The sequence below is a fragment of the Silene latifolia genome, chromosome 3 (assembly GCF_048544455.1).
Source record: "Silene latifolia isolate original U9 population chromosome 3, ASM4854445v1, whole genome shotgun sequence".
In the NCBI taxonomy this organism is placed as follows: Eukaryota; Viridiplantae; Streptophyta; class Magnoliopsida; order Caryophyllales; family Caryophyllaceae; genus Silene; species Silene latifolia.
Window position 1 is genome coordinate 96,647,732 of NC_133528.1, and position 26,447 is coordinate 96,674,178.

Sequence of the window (26,447 nt, forward strand, 5' to 3'; positions counted from 1 at the left end):
TATTGTTTATCATCTTTATTTAAATTGCAATTAGTTGGTTAGCATACAAACAAAACAATCCCCCACAATTGGTTACTTTAAGACAGATTTAAATATAAACAAACTAGATAATCACCGCCTCCCTGCGGATTCGACCCTGACTTACCGCTAGCTATTTTGTTAGTAGTAGTTTAGGTTTACTTTGATTAAGGCCAACGACTGAAATAACCTTATCAAATTTGGCGCCGTTGCCGGGGAGGCAACAATTGTTCTGTTTGTTTCTGTTTATTTTTATCTTTTGTTTCAAGGAACTTTAGTTCCTTGAGGCAGTTTTATCTTTTCTTGTTGTTTTCGTGTATGCCCAGGTCTAACAGGTTAGAGATTATACCTTTTGATCCCGAGCCAGAAAAGACTTTTCGGTACAGACGAAGATTTCAAAGAGACGTAAGTCAAGTGGAAGACTTGAGTACACTTGACTACGAGCGGTATACTTTTGCAGAAGATCCGTACTTTGAAGAGGACACTCTTTTTTCTGCAGCTGTGACTTCTACAATGCCAAAGATGCCAACATTGGCAAGTTACTTCGAACCCACGGTTCATTCTTGGAATTTACCTGACGCCCATGTTGTTGCGTCATATTCATGGAGCAAAGAAGTGGATGAGATAGAGAAGCTGATTTATGGAGATGATCCTCCTCCTGAGATGGTTTACAGCTGTGTTGAGAGTATTGAAATAGAAGCTGAGTTGGATGCTTTGGAAGCTGAAATTTTAAGAGAGGAGTCAGTTAGAGTTTTTTATGAAGCTTCTATGATGGACGAAGTGCCTTATCTCCTTCCTCAAGAGGATGACCTGAAGAATGATGAGCATTGCTCATATTTTATAAACTTTGAGTTTGATGAGCCATGACATTTTTCATTGTTTTTATTCTTTGCTTGGACTATTTATTGGTGCTACTTATGTTTGTGTGTAGCACATGCACTACTTTTTGATTTACTGTTGCGAGCTTTAACTTGTATTGATTATGATTTGTGTGCGAATTTATTTTAAATGCAGGAAATATGCTCGACAGAATGGATCCTCGATCGAGTGTCATAGGGCTCAATCGAGTACTCAAGTATTTTGGGTCGAGAACGAGCTGAGACGATGATAGGAATTGCGCGGATGATTAATTTCCCCTGTTTTGCTGCTGGTTTGGGGGAATCAAAAGCTCTTACCCGGTATTCTCTTCCCTTGTAGCTTGTTTTATTGTATTGTCTATTTCTTCTCCATTCCTTTTGTTAGTTGTGTCCTTTAGGTTCTTTGGATTTTTGTGTGATTGCTATCTTTGTAGGCGTCACAATGAGGACACTGTGACATTTAGGTTTGGGGGAGGAGTCTTTATTTATGTTGTGTGCTTTACTTATTGTTGTGTGCATTTATATAAAAAAATCCATAAAAATTTAAAAATTTCAAAATACAAAAACATGTTTTTACCTTTGTTTTAGGTCGAGTCTTGGTGAATTAGATAACTGTGATGTTAAATTGCATTGTTTTTTTGCATTTGAATCCTATATAGTTATCCATGTACATTGTTTTGACTCGTTAGCCATGAAAACAAAGCTCATAATTCAAGTCTTAACCGTATTGACATGCCTTATATTGATTATTTTGACACAAGTACGTTGGTAAACTACTTAAATTATGAGGTCTATAGAGCTTCCTAGGCCAGGAACATCAATAAACTGGTCTCATTGTCAATTAGGCTTGAGTGTGGTTTCTCCTTGTGGAATGTGTAATATCAAACTGCATAAATGTGACATTGATTTATTGATACTTCTATTGCTTTCATTTGACTAAATACATGTGGATAGGCGATTCTTATCGTTCAAATAAGCCTTACATTACCTTTTGTTAGCCCGTTTGAACCCTTGTAGCCAATCTTAAATTACATCTTATGAGCTACAATCCAGACTTTGCCTACCTTTTCGGGACAGTCGCAGTTGCTTATTTATCATGTCTATTTTGCTATTATGGTTGGGTTGGGACTTATTGTTGTCATGTGGGTATAGCAAAATACTTTTAGCGATTGTGTTGTATCCTTGTGTTGGAAAAGAAAAATATGAAGCGAAAAAAAAGGAAAAAAGAAAAAGAAAAAAAAAGAGACCGAAAAAAATCGAAAAAGAGGAAAGAAAAGAAAAGAGATTGCTTCATTTGGTTTTGTCAAGGATCAAAAGGATGGTTTTTAGAGTCTAATGCATAATTGGAGAGTAATTTATTAGCTCTCATATGTTGTAAAGTTGAGATCATTTCTCTAAGTTGGGTTCATTTATTATCAAAGATTTGGTTTTTGTTTTGGTTAGCGCTGCGACTACCGTCTTAGCTCCACATATCCATAACGTACTTAGGCACAAACCATTTCTATCCCTTTAACCCATTTGCCACTCTTATTGTCCTTGATACATGTACTTTTGTCTGCATATGATGACTGCATATTAGTTGGCGAAATCCCTATCACATTAGAATGCATGCATGTTTCATAAGTTGAGTGAGTGTTTCTACTTCTTTCTATCTTCACATATAACTCACCCTATATACTTATGAGCGCATGAGTGAATCCGCGAGAATCCGACTAATTTATCTTGCAAGATCGAAAGGTATTTGGCATTTGTATCTAGTATGGTGACTTGACACTTGAGCTACGTTTTCTATTTCCCGTACCTTTGAATTTGTTTTTGTAACACCCCCATACTCCGAGTGCCTTACCAGGACCACTCAGGTATGAAGACATCACCATCTCGGTTGCCCGAGGCATGATAATCAAATAGACAAAACAGAAACAACCTTTATTATAAGTAGTTAAATGAATAAGTACAATCCTCGAAACCAAACTGAAAGTACAATACATTATTCCAAACTATCTGTTCTCAACTGAAATATAAATAAAACTAAACTACAGCGGAAGACTCTATCGTCATGTCGTGGCCATCCCGCCTATCCCAAAGATCATCTCTATACTGCTCGATATCCGCTCACCATCCCCGAATGGATCACCGCAGGTTTTACAAAACAACACCGGGGTCAGTACTAATCACACAATCAATATAGATAACACAATAAGACAAACAGACAGCTGAACTGCCACACACACACACACACACACACCAACCAACCGTCTCAATCACCGATCGTCCACTTTGGACCGCCGCCGCAGTGGGGGACCGCAGCCGTTCCCACCTAAGCCCCGCTCATCGTACGAGCGATAACCCTGTCCATTAATGTGCACATCCCCTTTCGTGGCGGGTTCCACGAAGGGCGAAACTAGGGCGTGAGATCACTCCCGCAAGTGACCCCACTCAGCCGAGAACGCATCTCGAGAACCAACACAAACACAACCACAATCACAATCACAATTACAATTACAATCATCATATCAATCAACTAACTACAGCACATCACCAATATCCCATTATGGGACTAATACTGAGTAGGAAACCCTACCTGGAAAGCACAACACGCAGACGGTATCTACAGCTGTCTCAAAACGCCTCTTCTATGAACTCTCCTCCTACCATACAACACATAGATACTACTATTCAATTACTATTCATAAAAACCCCCAATTCCTAAATTAGGGTTTCACTAATCTTAACAAAACATTATATAAATTACATTAAAAGCTTACCCTCGACGCAAGGAATCCAACGACACAAACTACGATGCAAACCGACCGTCTGAACTCCGGGAATTGTCAAGAACGCGATTAGGAAGAAGACAAGTTGCTTTCTCTCTTAAACAGGTTTTAGGTTTTGTAAAAAGTGATTTAGAACAAAGACGAATTGGTTTAAATACTTTAATCGCGTAATTAACAAAACCCGAGAAAACTCCCCCGTAAAACCGGACACTCGATCGAGTACCCAAGGTACTCGATCGAGTACCCCCCTACTCGATCGAGTGCCCCTGACTACTCGATCGAGTGCCCAACAGTCGAAACTATTTATCTTCGCAACTTGCCCTTACTCGACAGAGTAAGGGCTACTCGATAGAGTACCCCCAAGACATATAAATACGGAGTATTACAGTCTTCCCTCCTTAAAAGAACTTCGTCCCCGAAGTTCAACCCATACATACAAACAAACATGCTAACTCGATCAAGACACAACAACGTAACTAAGAACTCGAAACAAAACTCCAACCCAAACATGAACTCGTAACACCAACTCCACTAACTATTCCTACCTCCACAACATGGCTCACGATATCGTATCAACTCCACATATATATATCTCTCACGACACCAACTCCATACATAACCAACTACCATCCTCTAACGCTGCTAGCTCCATAATATCATCTACTATCAAATCCAAAATCAAGACACTCCTAGACATCAAACGGGATGTTACATTCTACCACCCTTAAAAGGAACTTCGTCCTCGAAGTTTACTCACACTCATAATCTCATCATCCAACTGTCAACACTATCGAAGTATTCTCGCATTCCTAACATCAAACTACTACAAGCACGTCCGTGACCTTTTAACACTATCAACCACAACATATACAAATCCATATCTTATGCTACACCAACACTCTACTTTCAAATATACTACCATATGCACACCCATCAAAATCTCTTTTATCACATCCTACTCCTCTTAAGATAAATGTTACGTCCTCGTAACTCACTAATACTAAATACTAGATACATCTCCTTACTCTCTTTACCACCACATGTGTAAGATAACCGCTTATAATCTAAACACTCGCCATGCATATATCCAAGGCTCTCTTACTTAAACATTCCTCATACCTCAACTCATTCGTCACACCATCTAACCTATACCTCAAAACTCGTAGCAAAATCACCATACTAACTCTCCATTATTTCTGCAAAACAACATACCTCTCTATGTAAGGCACTTATCTCCCAGAAGCATAACTCACGATCCACACTCGTTATGTACACGCACACTAGATCATCAAGTTCTTTCTTCCATTACCGCAAAACTCATACACAACTTAACATAACACTAATTCCCAATACCCTACACTCCTTTGTCTCAACAAAAGATTATGAACCACCTGCATCTTTCGGGTCATTACCACACATGTTCTACGACTCACTTGCCATTACCATGTCTATCGAAACCTTACTAGAACAAGATCATAATTATTGTAACGACCTCTCACAACCGTATCCCATCAATAGAACATCACTATACCATGACAACAACGAAAACATATTCAACTCTATTTCCTATCATACTCTACCTCATTCTTAACTTAACCTGGTAAAGAGAACATCAATAAGCAAGACAACTGTCTACATGCGTAAACCGAAACTCGCAGGAGCAACATCAAAAGAACAACAAACTATGTATAATCTGGTATGTACTTTCGAAACTCGAATCATAATCATCCCGCCTAATCCACCACAACCGGTGACGGCATCACAACACCGCCACCAACAACCACACCGTAGTGCGAAAATACCCGCATCACAACACTAAATAGCGTGTCCGGATCACCACCCGAGGCACCACAACCACATCGATAGACATCACAACTGCATACAACTCCCATAAACACTGACTCAGGATAACTTTTCAGTCAAGAAAAACTTACTCAAATCCACTTTACTAAATCATAGCACAACATATTTTATGAATTAAACAGATACTAACCTCGTGAATATCATCCCCTTACCATATCACATATTGACATGTATCATGAATACAGACAAGCATAACTAGTCATGCCAAATCAGTCAAATTATTACCTTTTTGGATATCATTCCAACGTTCTCGTATCCAACATGTATTACAGAAAATTCAGATAACAACTTATAATTATCACACCATACCATTTCTTGTGAGGTCACAACCTCACACAAACATTTATATATATGACATAGACCCATAATCACATCCAACCAATCAATCCTGATCACGTAAGTTACCCCTCGATAAAGGTTACCTGTCGCCCGAGTTTAACTCATATGCCCCTCATAACATATTCCCCCATTCACACAACCATCACTTCCTGCCAAATATAACCATACCTTTACTATTCAACTATTAGCATCCGCCTCATCTAACCACATCTTATACCCTCTTACAATCATACACAACAATCAGGTCCCTACCAAATCAACCTTTTTAGAATTGCTACCTTTCTAATATACCATCACTCTTAACCACTAGTGACAACACCACAAACGATAACACTACCACTGTCCGAACATCAAACCTCTTACACTTATCTCTAAACATCACGATTTCTTTCCTATCTTTGGTTGACATCCCAAATAACAAACATCGAATCTATCAACAAAATTACCTCAATATTCTTCCCAATACTATCCTTAATTGTATCATCATCTAACTCTCCGCCAAAAATCTCGTATCGTGCAAATATTCTACCAACTTCTTACTTTCCTTAATTCCTCGAAACTCATTACTAATCATGTTGTCCCAAAACTCCTCTATAACCATTAACTAACATCCTCGTGACGCTATCACACATTTCAATGATTCCTTACCTTTATATCACATGACTCCGGTGAATATTTTCCTCAGCTTACTTTTATCCTTCTTTTCTCTTTACACTCAATAATACCAATTAATAGTTCAACTCCTTATTCCTTCTAGCTAACTCTTTAGAAATCCAGTTACGTTCTCACTGCTCCAAAACTCACATCTAATTATTTCATATCGATATCATCTCACTCTTTCTTACCACAAATATTCTCTTATTATGTCATCAATCACCCTTGCCACTAATCCATCCATAAAATCAACGTTTACTGTTCAACAATTGCATCTCCCTTCTTACATCTCTAGAAATCAAAATTCCTTTCATACCGCTAATTGCCCAAGGAAAACCCACAATAGTTTCATCTCTTAAAAAGCCAAATCTCTACCCCGCGACATGTCTCCACAAAGTTCACTATATACCACTCTTCTCAACCCCTTTAAAACGAACTTTCATTATGTATATTCTTAACCCACACGGCTCTTAACTACCTCCCTCCATAATTCTTTACACATCTCAGGTTGTCACTATCCATATCCTTACTCTCAATCCTTTCATTCTCACGTTCCTTAGACTCACATCATCCTTTGCCCACATTCACTTACTTTTACGTTACTCAACATACAAACATATCACTCATCTCATCTCACGAAACATGCTCTATGTCTCTATACACCATACCAATCTTCCTTTTCTTTTTCCACTATCTATCACAACACATATAACTCATGTCCTCCCACCGAACTCATACTCACCACAGGTGCCACTCACTACACCACAAGATTGGGTAACTTACGCGTCAAGACCAATATACATGTAAAACAATGCATAAAAGGGCAAAATAATAACTTTGAATTAAACATAATATGCAACGAATTCAAAAGATAAGCATATGACCCAAAATAGGGGTCACTAGATCGAGTACAGGCCACTCGATCGAGTAAGGGACTTACTCGATCGAGTAGGTCAAGATCAGAAGCACGTAAAACAAATCACCAGGGCTACTCGATCGAGTAACTGAGGTACTCGATCGAGTGCCCCCTTACTCGATCGAGTACCAAGGATACTCGATCGAGTACCCTAATTCTCAAGACTTTGTCCAGTTTTCGTAAAAAACAGTCATAACTCACTCATTACTTGGTCAATTTGGGCGTGTGACCTATCGTTAGAATCGTAAAAGGACAAGCTATCATCTCCAATTGGAATCATATCAAAATCATTTATGCATCTCAAGTTATAACAGTTTAAAGACAACCTCTTTATAAACGAAAAACACAACTATTGATTTTTACTTCCCAAACGACTTAAACAACAACCAAGCAAACAAAACCAGTCCAAAACTCATAAAACCAGTATTCGTAATCATACGTTACTATTTTCAAAAATCAAGCAACAACATTCATCATGCACATAGGTTATTTAACTTGTCAATCACGATTTACCCACATAAACATGCTCCACCCATGAATTTCATATTCTTATGCAATTACTTACTTAATCTCTTCCAACTAATTCATCAATTACAGCTACACACTTCTTACAACATATACCCATGAACAATCGTGGACAAGTACATAAACTTATCATACAACTCTATGCAGACAAAATATACGTATACAACACAACATTTCTATTCGCATGTTATTATTATGTCACATTATGAATCATCCATCATGTTTCTCATTCCAACCACAGTTCTATATATCTCATCAACAAGTTTCCTCATATCACCATTTTCTTTCACATGCTCAACTTTCTACTTCAACATCCAACAATTAACACATTCCATCACATTCATAAACCAGTTAACCAAACACACATACGACTCGACAAACACTTTCCCATGTGACCGGTTCAAAGTTGTAGGGCGACCCCTTGCGGCTTTAGGACGTCTCCCAAGCCTTTGCACTAGCTCCTACAACTTTTACCCCGGGTTCATTTTAATTGACTCCCTATGTTCATTAAGTTCATTGGTTACAGGTTTCAGGATCGTCGCTCTGATACCATTTGTAACACCCCCATACTCCGAGTGCCTTACCAGGACCACTCAGGTATGAAGACATCACCATCTCGGTTGCCCGAGGCATGATAATCAAATAGACAAAACAGAAACAACCTTTATTATAAGTAGTTAAATGAATAAGTACAATCCTCGAAACCAAACTGAAAGTACAATACATTATTCCAAACTATCTGTTCTCAACTGAAATATAAATAAAACTAAACTACAGCGGAAGACTCTATCGTCATGTCGTGGCCATCCCAGCTATCCCAGTATCATCTCTATACCTGCTCGATATCTGCTCACCATCCCCGAATGGATCACCGCAGGTTTTACAAAACAACACCGGGGTCAGTACTAATCACACAATCAATATAGATAACACAATAAGACAAACAGACAGCTGAACTGCCACACACACACACACACACACCAACCAACCGTCTCAATCATCGATCGTCCACTTTGGACCGACCACGCGTGGGGGACCGCAGCCGTTCCCACCTAAGCCCCGCTCATCGTACGAGCGATAACCCTGTCCATTAATGTGCACATCCCCTTTCGTGGCGGGTTCCACGAAGGGCGAAACTAGGGCGTGAGATCACTCCCGCAAGTGACCCCACTCAGCCGAGAACGCATCTCGAGAACCAACACAAACACAACCACAATCACAATCACAATTACAATTACAATCATCATATCAATCAACTAACTACAGCACATCACCAATATCCCATTATGGGACTAATGCGAGTAGGAAACCCTACCCGGAAAGCACAACACGCAGACGGTATCTACAAATTTGTCTCAAAACGCCTCTTCTATGAACTCTCCTCCTACCATACAACACATAGATACTACTATTCAATTACTATTCATAAAAACCCCCAATTCCTAAATTAGGGTTTCACTAATCTTAACAAAACATTATATAAATTACATTAAAAGATTACCCTCGACGCAAGGAATCCAACGACACAAACTACGATGCAAACCGACCGTCTGAACTCCGGGAATTGTCAAGAACGCGATTAGGAAGAAGACAAGTTGCTTTCTCTCTTAAACAGGTTTTAGGTTTTGTAAAAAGTGATTTAGAACAAAGACGAATTGGTTTAAATACTTTAATCGCGTAATTAACAAAACCCGAGAAAACTCCCCCGTAAAACCGGACACTCGATCGAGTACCCAAGGTACTCGATCGAGTACCCCCCTACTCGATCGAGTGCCCCAGCTACTCGATCGAGTGCCCAACAGGTCAGAAACTATTTATCTTCGCAACTTGCCCTTACTCGACAGAGTAAGGGCTACTCGATAGAGTACCCCCAAGACATATAAATACGGAGTATTACAGTTTTATTGGTACACTTTAGTCATTACTTTGTTACAGATATGGATAGCTTGTGATTTGTATGTGCATTAAACATTAGCTCTGAGTTGTTTATTCGCCATTTGTATGATTGTCTTTTGTATTGTGTGTTGCTTTGCTTGAGGACAAGCAAAGAGATGGTTTGGGGGAGTTTGATGAGTCATAATTATATACATATTTATGCCTCCCCTTAATTGCTTTTGATACGGTTTTCGTGCTAGTTTATATCATTTACATGCCTTTTATGTTAGAATGTTGATACTTTCGTCTTTTGATGTTTAATGCAGGAATGATGCATTTGAGGAGCAAAGGAATGAAATGGGCATCGTGGAGTGAGCATGAAGGGATACACGAAGCATGGCACGAGAATCCATAAGAATGAAGGAAGAGAAGTTAAGAAGAAAACACGAAGAAAAGAGCTTCTTATTACAAGTGGCTACTTTGAAGAGCCATATCTCGATTTCTACAATATATTTTCAAGAGATTCCAATTGGAGGTGAAAGCTTATCTTCTTAGCTTTCCAAAGCCGCAAAAATCGCTTGTTTCTGATAAGTAACGAAGAAATGGCGGCCGTTTGAAGTTCAGTGCGCGAAGCAGGAAATTGGTGCCTCGATCGAGTCAACCTTGGCTCGATCGAGGAACTTCATGCTCGATCGAGTCACTCTCGACTCGATCGAGGAACCAACCTAATCAACTAAATTTAGAAATGTCGAGAGTTGGGTGTTCTTGAAGTTTGGTGCCTCGATCGAGCCAGGCCAGGCTCGATCGAGGAAGTGGTTCCTCGATCGAGTCCACTTAGGCTCGATCGAGGAACCTTCCAGTTTTATAATTCCCGCAACTTTCCTTAAGTCGGTTATGTATTGCTATAAATACCAAAACTCGTACCCTAGGTTAGGATGCTTTATTTTCAGTAGGTTTAATATAGCTACCTTAGAAAACTCTCTCAAATACTTAGTTTAGTTTATTTTGTTCTTACTTCCGGATCTAGCTATTTACGGTATTGTTCTTAATCTTTCCTTTATTATTAATCATTTATTTCATTGTTCATCTTTTATGCTTGCAATCATGTTTCTTATTATTGTTATTGTTGTTCTTCTTTCTATTATGCGTAGCTAAATCTCTTATCTAGGGTGAAAGGGGATCTAGGTTGTTAGAAAAGGGGTTACTTATGAATTGATTGTTAAATTGCTTTCTATTGTTGTTCAATTATCGTATTACTTCTAATTAGTTGATTATCGATCGAATTGATTAATTAGTCTTGCATAAACTAGGATTATCACCGACCGGGTTAAGACTAGTATAGGCCACGATAATTGAATTAGACCAACTTAATGATAGCGATCGCATGTTAAGTTAGATCTAAAAAGACATATTAGAATCGACCGATCATATGATTTTCGACAATATAAATTGCTCAATCAATGAATTAAATCCTACCCTTTGATGACTACCTAGTGAACCCAAATCCCTAGACTCTTTAATATTATTGTTTATCATCTTTATTTAAATTGCAATTAGTTGGTTAGCATACAAACAAAACAAACCCCCACAATTGGTTACTTTAAGACAGATTTAAATATAAACAAACTAGATAATCACCGCCTCCCTGCGGATTCGACCCTGACTTACCGCTAGCTATTTTGTTAGTAGTAGTTTAGGTTTACTTTGATTAAGACCCTGACAAACTCATTTACTTCATGTTTTAATTGTTTGTATGACTTTATAAACATGAACCATGCATAACACGATTCAAACATGGGTTAGATGAGCCAAAACCAGACTTTTGGTCTGAGACAGAGGCTCCTTGTGTCGCCATAAGGCTCGCGCCCCTAGGGCCTCTCGGACCTAGTCTAAAACGTGTTTGAGTTCACCTTCCATCAACAATTTTCTTTTATTTTATGTCTTTATTATAACGGTTTTTACCACTTTAATGTCATTTTATCATGACAATTTTTTAACCATTTCCGAAAATCATCCTTGGTTCTTTATACCATGACGGTTTATCCCGTGTTTCAATAAGATTTGTTGGTTAATAACAAATTTATGTGCATTTTAACATTCTTTTCTCATATTTTCCCATTTTTTTCATTTGTTTACACTTGCAAGCCTTTGGTCACATTCATAATCATCCCTGGTTAATAAATACCATATCGGTTTAATCCGAGTACGATGATGCATGTTGATTAATCACAAGGCAACGAGCTTAACATAATTAGATCGTTTCAAACACTTTTCATTTCATTTTATTTTCTCCTATTTTCATTTTATTTCATTTTATTTTTATCATGACCATGTTGCATGTAATCCTAGGCTAACATACATGCCATGTCAATTTAAGCCGAGTATGGCGATGAAAAGGTTAAGCATACACCTTATACACTTTTATTTGTAAACTATTCATGTCAAGCTTGCAAATCCATACTCGACACGGGATATTACCAACATAATGGTGATTATTTCGAGTCTCGCAAACCATATGAAAACAACCCTTTCAACAAAAACGGTTTTAAACAACCTTTTAAACAACTAGGAGACGCCCCTTGGACCACCCAATGGCTCGCGCCCTAAGAGGCCTCCCGTATTCATCTTTTACAAATCAGAGCAGAGTCCTTTACATCGCCAATAGGCTCGCGCTCTTATTGGCAGCCTGTTGCTGCTCTGTCGCTTCTTTGGCACTTATCTAGGACGTTCTCTTCTTCTCCCTTCACTCGGTCTTCATGTGGGATGGAGTGTTTGTGTGTGTTTGTGTTTTTGAAATGACAAAAGGCTATAATGTTATTGAGGCTTGGGTATATATAGGTATAAGTGGAATAGGTTTTACGTAAGATGCAAAACAAGGGAACCCGTGCTTTAGTCGATCGACAGCCCCTATGTCTCTACCGACCAACCTTAATTCTCCCCCCAAATATCACACACTATGTCGATATATTATCACCCTTGTCAATTGACACACGCCCACCGTTTTAGTAAAAATGTACCGAGTTATTAATTTAAATTGTGAGTTAAAGTGATCGATCTATGGCCTATGAATGAAGTAAAATGCGAAGATGCGAACGAGCAAAAATGTAACGAAATAAGAGAGTGACACGAGGAATTTGGTGACGCGGAAAACCCGATGTGGGAACAACCGCGGGGGAGAGTCGAAATCCCACCAATTTGGCACTATAATCGAGACGGAAGTACGAAAGTAAGGAAATACAAGGGAGACTTTTAGTAAATAATTTATCGAGTGAATGAAAGTTTTGTTGTAGATGAGTCGATGTTGAATGATCCCCCTTTCGATTGCCTTTGCTCTGCTTTTATAGTGGTTATTTGCTAGGGTTTTGGTCCTCAACCTTCCCCCAGATTCTACTCCCGACTTTCTGCTTCTGTTGCACAAAAATAGGAAGTAGTTGTTGACTTATTCTTCTCACCTTTTATGCGTAAGATATTTAGCACATGTGTGCTTGTGTTTGATTTAATCCAATGGTCCCCATGCCTCCATGTCATCAATCCTCTTGATTCCCTATCTCCTAATAAGTGCTTCCACGTCATCATTGATAAAAAGGCGTAATTTTTATCCCTAACAATTGCCCCTAATTTTCAAACTCAACTTCAGGGTGAGGAGGGAAATTAGTCCTTCAGGTTCTGGACGCTATTGTCATTCTGCTGGAACCTCTATTGCTGTTCTGCAGGAACAAGCTGCTGCTGCTGCTACTTTGCCGGTGTTATTTTGTCGGAACAAGTAATGTCTGCTGCATACATCAGACATAGTTGTGAAGCCCTGCCCTGCACCCTAGACTTGTACTCTAGGCTTCTGATATCCCAATATGCATGCTGATCTACAATCTGTTGTTCTGGTAGACTGGTTTCTAGGCCTCCCTGCTCATGCCAATTTTTGAAGTACGACCATGTAGGTATCCAAGCGGGTTCCTGCTGTAGACTCTATAGCAGAGCTTTCAGACAGATGAATTCAAGGTAGATTCAAGCTGGTGGATGCTGGGAATCCTGATGGACATTGGATCTAGCTGGTGGAAGTCGGTGAATGCTGGGTCCAGCTTGTAGATGCTGAGGGGTCAGTTGGGGGAAACTGGAGAATGCTGGGTCTAGCCTTTGGGTGATGGGTCCATATGCGAGATGTTGCTGGATGCTGGGTCCAGCCGGTAGATGATGGGTGATACGAAAATTACTCGAAAGAATAAGAATCATATGTGTGCAGCGTAATAATTAAACTGGAAAGTGCTTAGGACTACCTGATTGTTGAATTTAATCTGATTTGAACGTTGTGAGAACCGTCTGATTAAGAACTTGAACCTGGTAGTTTTTATGTGTTTTTATAATATAAACGAAACAAAGAAAACAAAGGATATTTGTTTCGGAATATGTGAATAAATCGAACCAATGAGATATTTACTCGGGTTAGACCTATAACTCGAACAATGGTGAGAACAACCAAGATCTATTGATTGCTACTCGTGTTAATGCTTCAAAACGCGTCAAACAAGAACAAAGTTTGGAACGAAATGCGTCGAACCGGTTTTTACAAAACTTGCAAACGATAGAAAACAACAATTTCAATTTTGTTATTCAATATACCATGCTAAAAATAAGAATACAATGACTCCTATTTATACTAACTAAAATGACTCCTTAGACGGAAATAAGGAAACACAATTCCTCTATAGTTCGACATTTCTAATGGTTCTATTGCCTTATTATATTCCTTATGACTATAGGTAAATTAACTAAAGAAATAACAACAATATAATAATTAACTAAACTAGAATTAATAAACTTGGTAACTTTCCTAAAACCGAATAAGCTACTAATTAGGAAAACTGAATTTAGGAAAGATATGACAACCAATATTGTGTTTGTCTCTGCACTTTCTCCAGCTCTATGGACTTTCCTTCTCCAGCTCCACGCACTTTCCTTGGCGTCCAAGCAAAGGACTAAACTTGGCATCCAAGTAATTGAATGAAACCATTGCTGAACCCGTAGCTGAGTCTGGCTACTGTGGACACAACCACCCGCGCGTTGATTTCGAGGCGGCGACACTTTTCCCATGGAACTCTGGCGCGAGGCCGAGGCACGTCATGGGCCGTTACTGATTTGAAAGGTATTGAAACCGATGAAAGGTTTGACAGGCCTGTATTTGTGGAGTCCCCACCAATTTTTATGGAAAATTGGAACCGTTCAAATACTTTGCGTCATGTCAAGACACAAAGTAGTGACATGAACACTAAGAAATTCGTTACCCTTAGCATTGTATGTCTAGAATGACTCTCGTGATGCCAATGAACACATATGTTCGTAAAGATCTTGAGTAAGGGGTGAGGGCACGTATTAGGAAGCTCGTTTATTTAAACACCTATCCCGCCCGCCTCGATAGCGGTCTCTACTAATGATCAGGGAGGTTGTTTGTACTTGATATGTTGTCAATTTGTATGCATGCAATGCCAAATCCAGTAGGTTAATCCTAGCATGTGAGAAATATAATAAGGCGGTGAACAAACAATTTAGCACTCAATTGGGTCGAAGTTGGAAGTTAGATTAATTACATGTGAATGCCATACAATTAAATCATATATAGTTACGATAAATGAATTACAATAATTAAAATTACAAAAATTAAAAGCTTTGTTTTATCTACGTCAAAATCACGCTTGAAGACGGGATTTCAAAGAAGAAAGTAAAAAGGAAAATGAAATTGGAATTAAAATACGAAAATACGTCAGATTAGAGGTGATAATACGATTAATAGTTAATTTGAACCGTAATTAGGTGCTACGTCAGAGCGAGAAAGAGTTCAGGGACAGAAACCAACCCAGAACAGGCGCAACATTTGCTGCGTCCTCTGGAAGAGGCGCAACACTTCCTGCGTCTGTTCTAGAGCTGGGTTCTGGCTGTGAAGTCATAACTGCAACACTGTTATCATTCGTTGATAGATTTATGATGAATTATCGATATTAAACTCGAGTTGAAGTGTTTTAACTGATTATATGTATCTGGGCAAGTCATAAAACGAATTAAAAATGAGAAATTATGGCGGTTTACATGACTATGATTAACTCGTGTCGGAAATACGAAAGGGAGAAACTTGAGGTTAAATTAAGATGGAATTAGACGAATAAGACTCGAAAGAAAACTTATGTATCAAACTGAACTCCAGAACCTCGACATAAACAAGTCGAAACCCGAAGAATCGATTTGAATTAAAACCGCGAAAACCCGTAAGTATTGAATTACTCGGGATTAAGGACGAATTAAGCATTGTAATTAAAAGGATTTATTAAAAACATGATATATATACTGAAACAACAAAAAGAACAAAGAAAAACGAAAGAAATAAAAAAAAGAGAAACTTGCAGGAAGTCAAGGAAGATGAAGAAGAGTAGGAGCAGCGAGCAACACTTGGAAGAGGCGCAACAAAGCTGCGATCCTTCGAAGAGGCGCAGCTGCTGCTGCGTTTTTTCTCGACGTCTGACTTCTGCTGTTTCGTAAACACAGTTTTAAAAGATGGATTTTAATATAGATTTACATTAATTGATACAAAATAAAAAGTACAATAATAAAAAATGGAATTTACACCCTCAGACTTACATGTTTGACGAAACGAGATTGACTAAAGTTATCGTTTTAGTGATTGCTCAACTCGAATATGCGTGGAAAGTTCCCTCGTTAGAGGATTTAGTAGATTGATTAGGTTGATTAAATGTGGAGTTGGTCAAATTGGTCGGTCTATTCTATGCAACATGACTGGGACTCAGAATGCTCTGAGCTTACGTGGACGATTGATCAAGCACGTAGGCATCGAAAGCAATAGCGTAGTCTAGAATGCAAAGAGAGAGAAAGAAGGGGCAGAACACTCGCGTGAAAAATATGAGGCGAAGGCCTCTATTTATACTAATCACGAGGGGTAGGGTTTAGGAAAGGGATATGGAAGGAAAGATCCGGAAACAACCGACTTAGGTTGAAACACGGAAACTTGGACAAAAATAAAGCCTTAAGAAAAGGCGCAGCAGGTGTTGCGACCCTTGGAAGAGGCGCAACACTTACTGCGTCCTTTCTCGGGTATTATTCTTCTGCGCAAGAAAACGAGTATGATAGCCTGTCGTATTTTAGGCATAACTTTCTCTACAAGACTCGAATTAAGTTGATTTCGGTGGCATTGGAAAGCTAAGAGAAAGATCTAGAACTTTATATGAAATAGGCCAGACCCAAAAAAGTCATTATCACCTCGTAATACGGGAATAAATGTCGGGTTGTCATTTTAGCTAAATGAAATGCACATTTTGTAATGTAAACTTTAAGTTTAGCCCAAAGAAGTGACATGGGACTCAAAATGAGATATACTCATAACATTTTATGACATCGTAACCATAGGTAGACAAGCACATTGCTTTTTTGACTCGGATTGACGGTTTTAGGAAATGAAGACGGTTTTTGACCCGGACTTCAAATGTACTCTAATTACTGCCAAAATGACCGTAATGACACCTAGAAGACAACCAAGGGGTAGACACAAGTGTATGAGTTACCTTTTATTAACCGATTTACAAAACGTCATAAAATCGCGACATATGCTAAACATGCGGTCCAATAATCACTGGGTGTTTGGCGGGAGGTGTAGAAACAAGGTGTCTACAAAGCCCCCACTTTGACTGAGGCTTGGACAAGGCGAAAGTCAAAGTATAGCCCTCAGGTCAATCGAAGATTACAACCTGAAGACTATGGCGACGCGATGCGACTCAAGGGGTCTGAGCCAAGGACCTATCGTCGGGACCATTTTAGAGTGTGTCGACTTCCGGGGAGGGTCGTTTAAAGTCCATTAGACTACGTAAGGAAGCTCGCCAGCCATAAGAAGAAATCATACCTGAGACTTCTTTCCCGAGATGTTTCCAGAGTTGCATAGGAGCTAAGGGCAAGACCTAAAAGATATGTAAGGATTGTGCTAGGGTGTGGGGCCCTAAAAGAAAACATAGACGGGAAGGAGGCCAAATATAAGTTCAACCTAAAGGGTAACCAAGGTTTGGGTGTAAGAACTCTAAGAAAAAGTGATCCTAAAGGATTATGATCCTAAGGGTAGAAGTGTATAAACTCTAAGGAAGTTGGGGTGTATGAACCTCAAAGACTGGCTTATGAACCTAAAAGGAGATAAGATCCTAAGGGTTAGTTTAGGAGCTATTGGGATATTAATTGTGGTTTCGGACACATACATCCAAGCTTTCTATGGTATGGGAACTTCAAAAGGATTTATGGGTTTATGAACCTAAGGACATTTGGTATGAAAACTTTCAAGTTTACGAACCTAAGGGAAGCTATTTTGGGATCTAAGAATCTAGGGGTAAGAATCCTAACTTTGGGTTTACGAACCTAAGAAAGGAGGCTCTGGTTTGGGAACTTCTGGAGAACAACACCTTTGCTGAACTCCGTGATAAAACAATAATATTGAGGGTAGCAGGACGTCGGTAGAAACTGCTGGGGAATCTGCTTGCGTCGGTCTCAAGCGAACTCTGGCAAAAACTTGAGGCTGAATCTGCTTGCTTTGGTCTCAAGCGAATCGTGTTTTCCGAGAAATACGTGGGCTTTAAGCGGCAAAAAACTCTCGCTGGGGAACACCTCGACGATTAGGAACATCTTAATCGTTATGGAAGAAACCTTGAGCATCACTTACGAATACTACTAGGGAATATCTTGACTGCCGCTGGGGAGAATGAAGACTTGGGCGAAGCCCCCAGTTGGAGCGAGCTATGCTTCTTATACTCACGTGCATGGTTAGTAGCCACACAAACAATCTAACAGAAAAAATAGCACACGAGGAAACAATTAGTATGTAAACCTTGAATGAGGAAGGAAGCACACAAGTTTGGAAAGTTCTTTTCTTCATGAAATTTGTTACTTATAATGCGTTATGCATATCCAATGGGCTTTAGATACATGACTTGACACGACATCGACTCACTAGGACGCAAGACGATAGACTGACGCAACGCTGACTTAGATTTGACGCGACACAGGGATGAATTTGACAGACTTTGCTTAAGTATGCGCAACCCCTAGCCAAGTGTGGGTGACAATGCATATCAGTACCAAAAGGTAAAACAATTACAAGAATGATGGGGACACATAAAGGCAAGGCATGAGCCATAGATCAGCTATCTACTTGGATATCTTTCACCACCGTCTTGCATAACGAGACTCCTCTTGAGGCAAGATAACTTCGAGAATCGATCTAAGACCTTACCATTGTCCGAACCAAGCACTAGCTCGACTTAAAATAAGAGAGGAATAAAGGAAGGGTGGCATCTCGGAAGAGAAGCCCCCAGGATGAGAAGATGACTCTGGAATTTGGTAAAAAGGAGATTGGGCGACAAAAAGGAGCCCCCAGTAAAGAGGTATAAATGGATGGTTATGGTGAGGATGGTTGAAATTGAGGTTGAAAGTTGATGGTAAGGTTGAAGGTTGATGGTTGAGGTGGAATGTTAAAGGTGGGGATGGTTGATAATTGAGGTTAAAAGTTAAAAGTGGGGATGGTTGATAATTGAGGTTGAAAGTGGGGATGGTTGTGTCCTTGAGGACTGCCTACGTATTCACGTGAAGTGAAATCAAACCAGATCGTAGTTCTGAGTATGTGCCTAAGCTATCCTGTTAGGGCCTTAAAGTGCATGGGTCATAAGGATATATTCCTCTGGTGACTCAAAAAATTGATTTGAGATAACTCCCTCTGATCATAGATCAAAGAGGTATAATTAAGTTTGTAAAAATTTCCTTATCATGTGAGCGCACTCGAATGTAGACCCTAACGATGGATATGTGTTCGTCCCATCCTAGGTAGCAAAGTATTTGAAGACTCCATGCCTGGGTCAAGGTGAAACTGGATTGGATATTTGGAATGTGGAGCTTGGAAATAAGAGCCTTTGATGAACAAATCTCTGGAGCTTGATTTTGTGGAGTTAAGGCTTCATGGGACTATAGCTTGTAATGTGGCTTAGAAATGGAGTCTCTTGGCTTGATGTAGCCTGAGCACATAAAGGTAGGTTAAAATGACGTGGGTTCAAGTTTCCATGTCTTGGCCCTAAAGGATGGGTATACTTGACGAGTTGGAGAGCATTCTCAAAATTCCTAACTATCTCCCTGTAACGGTCTCGAGAAGGACTTAGGGTATATGATGTGTGAAAGGCTAAGTGAGGGTGCTAGCTGACCATCTTCATTGATGTCTTGATTCTATATAGACTTCAGCAGTATTCCGTTCACTATTTGATTCCAGGCTTGTTCTTGATTCAGACTCAGATTCTTGGTCTAGAATATATCTCGGCTTTTTGCTCAGATTCTTGATTCAAGTTTTTGAAGATAACTTTGACTTTGGATATTGACATTGACTTGCTTGATTGAGCCTTGTTCTTTTGACTCTTTTGTCTTGGATTACGGGCATAACTGCGGCCTTGGATATCGATCTTGGTCATTTCTCTTGATTGAGCCTTTGTCTTTGATCATGGCTCGTATCGTCTTGGATTTGCTTGCTACCATGGATTTGGGTCAGACTAGCAGCTTTTGGTGTGAAATGGGTTGGTCTTTAGTAACACGGGGGTTGTTTATTATGGGGAATGGGCTTGCCTTCCGCCATAGATCGTTAACAAGGGAGATGGTCTGGAATCGTCGTAGAATCTCTTGAGATATGCTTGTCCTAAACTGGGGTATAGCAAGGTTTCTATTGCCAGACATGGAATAGGTAAGAAAATGGACACGGAGTTTCGGGTCCTCTACAACTTGGAATAGAACATCGTTTAAGTGTACTCACATTAACTTGGCATGTTTGTCATTATTTGTTTTAAAATGTCTCAAATAAATTCTTGTTGTCACAGGAAAAGGGTAAAGGAAGAGAAGAATAAGTGGATTGAAAGTGTACTTTTATTGAAATGAATAATAAATGTATACACTCGAGAAGACACGTGACTCGTGGGACAGCCCCCAGGTTGTCACAAGGAATGGAAATGGACATGAAGAAAGACATTAGAAAAATTATGGGAAAGAAAGCCTAAGACTCGGATGCAGACTTTGATTCGATCCTAAATCTAGACTCCTAAACATCATTGTTATCTTCAGGGAATCCTCTTTCAACATCTGGTAGCTTGAATGTCCGATCTTGATCGTTGAACGATTTGAGCACCCTGTTCTCGTTGTTTGGTGGTACTAGAAGGGTAAAGGCCCAAGAGACCTTCCTGTCTTTGAAGAGTAAGACGCCCATGAGTGTCATTCTTTTCTCTTAAAGGACCGAGGGTCGATAAAGATATCTTGCCGCGATTGAGCATATAGTGGATGGTATATTTGAGTTTGGAACATGTTTCAGTGTCATGTCCATTACCCCTATGGAATAAACAATATTGAGAACCGTCCCAGAACCGACCTCTCCTCTCGTACTCAGGATCTGGGGTTGAACCGATTGGCTGGACCAGTCCTTTAGCAAAGAGTCTTTCAAAGGCAATCATATAAGGCACGCCTAAATTGGAGAATGACCTTGGAGGCGGAGTTCCTCTTTCTGCTGAAGGTGTAGATGTGGATGGTGAACCTCCTTGGATGATTTCATCGATACGAACAATCTCTGCTGATAAGTTTTCGACGGTCTTGGTGCCACATTTCAAATGAGAGGTGTAAACTGGGTGCAGACAGTCAATAACGTCTTCAACCAATATTGCCTCCTTTGACTGGTCGGGTATTTGTGAGTCTGTTTTCCTTCTTTTAACCAAATGATTGGTGGGTCGTTCATCTTCTTGATCATCCGCTATGTTGAACTCCCTATAAGGTCACTTAGTTTCTGTATCCGAACTAGTTAGGAGCGAGACAGAAATCCTACTATCCTCAATCCCATCTTGTATAACATGCTTGAGTTTATTGCAATCGTTGGTATCATGCCCCCTACCCTTATAGTATTGACAATACGAATTGCCATCCTAAAATTTAGATTTCTTTTCTGGGTCTGGGCTAGGCCCTATTGGTTGAAGAAGACCTAGAGAGGATAATTTGTTCAAGGCTAGGGCATAAGGTATGCCTAGACTTGTGAATGACCAGGGAAAGTTGTTAGGTTTCTTTTACGAAGACTCCATGAGGTTGCCTTTATTGATTTTCATTCCTGGATGAGATGAATTAGAGATAAGTTGCACATTTGTTGCGTTCTTCTTAGGACTGTCAGGTTGAGGGTTTGTCTGGACACTTTTCATCTTGAGAGGTTGGGCCTCAAATTTCTTGCCCATTTCAGCAAATTGGTTCTCCATGTTGGAAAGCCGAGAGTTTAGGTTATCAATGGCTCGTTCTAACTTGGAAAATTTATTGTTGAAGGCAATGGAAAGCATGAGCATTCCACTTCGAATATCGTCTTCCTCAAGCACGTTGATCTCTTCGTTGTCACAAGGATCGAGGAGATGAGAACAGTCTAGGGATGATTCTTCATCATGTTTAGTGCTGCTAGACCCAAGAGGGTTGATCCTCTCGAATTGCTCGACAGAAGGTGGAACTGGAAGCTTGCCCTTTTCGATCATATCTTGGATGGTGTGTTTTAAGAAAAAACACCCTTCAATATCATGGCCTCTACCTTGGTGATATAGGCAGTATTTGTTGCCCTTCCTGAGGTTCACCTGCTTCTCTAAATGTGGATCCGGAGTCGGACCTATTAGATGTAGCTTACCTTGGGCAGAGAGTCTCTTCAAAGCATCAGCATAAGACATGCCTAAATCAGAAACCACCCTTTGATGCCTCCCAGGTTTCCTTTCGGTTGTTTTCAACTTTCTAGGACGACAGTTATTGCAAGAGGTAAGCTTTGGACGACCTAGACTAGAGGTTTCTCTAGGTGGTGTGTTCTTTTCCACCATCCCATTTTCAAGGGCGAGGACGTGAAAGCTCAAATTTTCCACTATAGCTTGAACTCGTAGGAGCATGGCATAAACGTCTAGGAGAGACACGGTGATTGTGGCTTGAACTGCTTTGTGATTTTGCTGACTGGTGGAACTTGCGGGATTCCTACTCGACAAAAATGATGCGCATTACAACTCGATTTGACATGGGATCATGCATACTAAAGCAATAAGCAACAAACACAGGAAGGGACAAGTAATCACGAGGATAAGACGACAAATTGTAGATACCTCATTTCTACACCTCCTGCCAACCACCCAGTGATGATTGGGCCGCATGTTTGATACGCGGAACGATTTATGACAGTCTGTAAGTTCATCATCAAGTGATAGCTCAAACACCCGAGTCAACCCCTTGGTCATCATCTACGCGCCGATACGGTCATTTTGATAGTAATTAGAGTTCATTTGGAGTCCGGGTCAAAAACCGCTTCATTTTCTAAAAACCGTTTAAATGCCGAGTCGGAATATTCCGGAATGTTCTAAAGTTCTCTGGATAATTATTCCTAATTAAATTTAATATTTTAAGGAAATATCTTCCGTAATATTGTGTTTTACGGAATAAGGAATTGTATATCTACCGAAATTCCATAAAAAAACGCGAAAATCTTTCTTGCTGAGGAGGAAACCTCTGGGGAAAGGACGCAGCAGGTGCTGCGCCTCTTCCAAGTGTCGCAGTGGCTACTGCGCCTCTTCTCCAACCCTCTTTTCACATTTTTCAGAATATTTCCTTGATTTTTTTCCAAATCCGTGTCATTCCTAAACTCCTCCATATCTTTAGTATAAGTAGAGGCCCCCGGCCTCCATATTTGGCACGCGAGTATTCCGCCCCTTCTTTCTCTCTCTTTGAATTCTAGACTACGCTATTGCTTTCGACGCCTACGTGCTTGATCAATCGACCACGTAAGCTCAGATCATTATGAGTCCCAGTCACGTTGCATAGACCGACCAATTTGACCAACTCCACTTTTGATCAACCTAATCAATTTACTAAATCCTCTAACGAGGGCACTTTCCATGCATATTCGAGTCGAGCAATCATTAAAACGATACCTTTAGTCAATCTCGTTTCGTCAAACATGTAAGTCTGAGCGTGTAAATCCTATTTTTATTATTTTACCTTTATTTTGTATCAATTAATGTAGATCTATATCAAAAGCACGTTCGAAAACCGATTTAAAACTCGTCTTTTAAAACTGTTTTTACAAAACATCGGAGGTCAGACGTCGAGAAGAAGCAGCAGCAGCCGCGCCTCTTTGAAGGATCGCAGCTTTGCTGCGCCTCTTCCAGAGGCTGCTTGCTGCTCCTGCTCTTCTTCTTCCTCGACTTCCTGCAAGTTTCTCTTTTTTTCTTATTTCTTTTGTTTTCTTCGTAGTTTCAGTATATAAATCACGTTTTAACAATTTCTTTTTTATTTACAATGCTTAATTCGGCCTTAATCCCGAGTAATTCAATACTTGCGGGTTTTCGCCGTTTTAATTCAAATCGATTCTTCAGGGTTTCGACTTGTTCATGTTGAGGTTCTGGAATCCTAACTTGATACATAAGTTTTCTTTCGAGTCTTGTTTGTCTAATTCTGTCTTAATTTAATCTCAAGTTTCCCTTTTGCATTTCTGACACGTGTTAATTATAATCATGTAACCGCTGTAATTTCTCGTTTTTAATTCGTTTTACGACTTGCCCAGATGCATATAATCGGTTAAAACACTTCAACTCGAGTCTAATATCAATAATCGATCTTAAATATACCAACAAATGATAACAATGTTGCGGTTCTGACTTCACAGCCAGAGCGTAGCTCTAGAACAAACGCAGGAAGTGCTGCGCCTCTTTCAGAGGACGCAGCAGATGCTGCGTCCTTCAAGAGGACGCAACAGATGCTGCGCCTGTTCTGGGTTAGCTTCTGTCTTGGAAATCTTTCTCGCTTTGACGTAGCTTCTAATTACAGTTTAAATCGACTACTATTCGTATTATCACCCCTAATCTGACGTATTTTTATATTTTATTTTTCTTTTATTTTCTTCTTCGAAATTCGGTGTTTGAGCGTGCTTTTGACGTAGACCAAATAAACTTTGTAATTCTTGTAATATTAATTATTATAATTATGTATGATTTATTTACTTGGCTTTCACATGTAATTAATCTAACTTCCAACTTCGACCCAAATTGTTTGCTAAAACATGTGTTATCCGACATAGTCTAATTTCACATGCTAGGATTAATCTATGTTTGTTGCATTGCATGCATTAAATCGACAACATATCAAATATGAATAATTTCCCTAATCATTAGTAGAGGCCGCTATCGAGGCGGGCGGGATTAGGTGTTCTAATTAAAGAGCTTCCTAATACATACCCTCACCTCTTACTCCAGTTATCTCTGGACATCCGTGTCGATTGGCATCTTCGAGAGTCATTCTAGACATAGAATGCTAAGGGTAACGAGTTCTTAGTGTTCATGTCATTAATTTGTGTCTTGAAATGGCATGAGGTATTCGAACAGTTTCCAATTTTTCCACAATAAATTGGTGGCGACTCCACAAATACAGGCTTATTCATCCTTTCACCGGTTTCAATGCCTCACAAATCGGTAACGGCCCTTGATGTACTTTGGCAAACCAAGGTTCCGTGGGACAAGTGCCGCCGCCTCGAACCAACGCGCGGGTGCGCGCGGCGCGGGAGGCCCATGTCCACAGTTTGGCGACTCTGCTGGGGATGATACACTTACGTGTTACCCAGGGTGAAACTTGAACAAGGTTAGGGAATAGTTTATACGTGACAGTTGTCGATTTTTATTACTCGACCTACTTAGGTCGTTTCATTCGGTCTTCCTAGGCCCTAAACCAACCCATTCGACCAATCATCCCGTCCGGACGGTCCAAATTCCTATCTGGGCCTAAAGATGGATATCGATGGACGTAAGCCATACTGCGGTATATACTCATGTTTGTATCGAGAGCTTTCACTACTCGAGGAAATGGACTAGGAACGAACCTTACTCGTGTTTCGCACGGACCTCTCCACAGACTAGGGTTTGATTGCTTGGTATGGCAACCCACCTTTTTAAGCCAAAACCTTTTAAATGCACTCAGCATACCGTTATAATGCCCATTTGTATGTTTGCAATACTCCGTATTTATGAGTCTTTGGGTACTCTATCGAGTAGACCTTACTCTATCGAGTAAGGGTGAGTTGCGTTTTAAAATAGTTTCTGACCTGTTGGGTACTCGATCGAGTAACTAGGATACTCGATCGAGTAAGGGGGTACTCGATCGAGTACCTTAGGTACTCGATCGAGTAGCCGGTTTACGGGGAGTTTTTCTCGGGTTTTGTTAATTATGCGATTAAGATATATAACCTTTTCCGTCATCATTCTAAACACTTTTTCAAAACCTAATTTACTGTCAAAGAGAGAAAGCAAGTACGTTCATCATCTTAATCGCATTGTTAGCAAATCCCGGAGTTTGGAAGGTTGGTTTTCATCGTTGGTGATACTGTTGAGATCCTTGCGTCGAGGGTAAGATCTATGTACCCTTTTTATTGTCTTTCCTTTAAGTTGGTTAAACCCTAATCTAGGGATTTGGGGGTTTTTGAGTAGTTTGTGATTTGGTAGCATTTGTATGTTGTATGATAGGAGGAGGTTTTGTAGAAGAAGCCTTTTGATACAGCTGTAGAGATCGTCTGATAGTTGTGCTTTCCAG